Here is a 290-nt window from a genome sequence, read left to right as displayed (position 1 = left end):
TGGCTCACGGTTAAATCCATAACCAGCCAATATTCATAGCATACACAGCTATTCCGGCTCACGGTTCAATCCAGAACCAGCCAATATTCATAGCATACACAGCTATTCCGGCTCACGGTTAAATCCATAACCAGCCAATATATAAACAATTACGGCCCTTCGGCCAATGGCATAACCAGCACTTCCACCACCATCATCCGCATCTCACATAATCATGCTTGATCCTCAATGATCATTCATTTTCCCTTGCTTCACTCGCAAGTTACCACATTCACTAGCCTTTCTTCTTA

General features: G+C 43.8%; 1 long non-coding RNA gene across 1 annotated transcript in view; it reads right to left on the bottom strand.

Annotated features, from left to right (window-relative positions):
* LOC127744769 (uncharacterized) overlaps positions 1 to 290 on the bottom strand; it is a 2,439-nt gene that overhangs the window by 1,007 nt on the left and 1,142 nt on the right. The window lies entirely within an intron of this gene.

The sequence above is a fragment of the Arachis duranensis genome, chromosome 1 (assembly GCF_000817695.3).
Source record: "Arachis duranensis cultivar V14167 chromosome 1, aradu.V14167.gnm2.J7QH, whole genome shotgun sequence".
NCBI lineage: Eukaryota > Viridiplantae > Streptophyta > Magnoliopsida > Fabales > Fabaceae > Arachis > Arachis duranensis.
The sequence above is the reverse complement of the archived record's forward strand: the minus strand, read 5'-3'. Positions and strand labels throughout refer to the sequence as shown.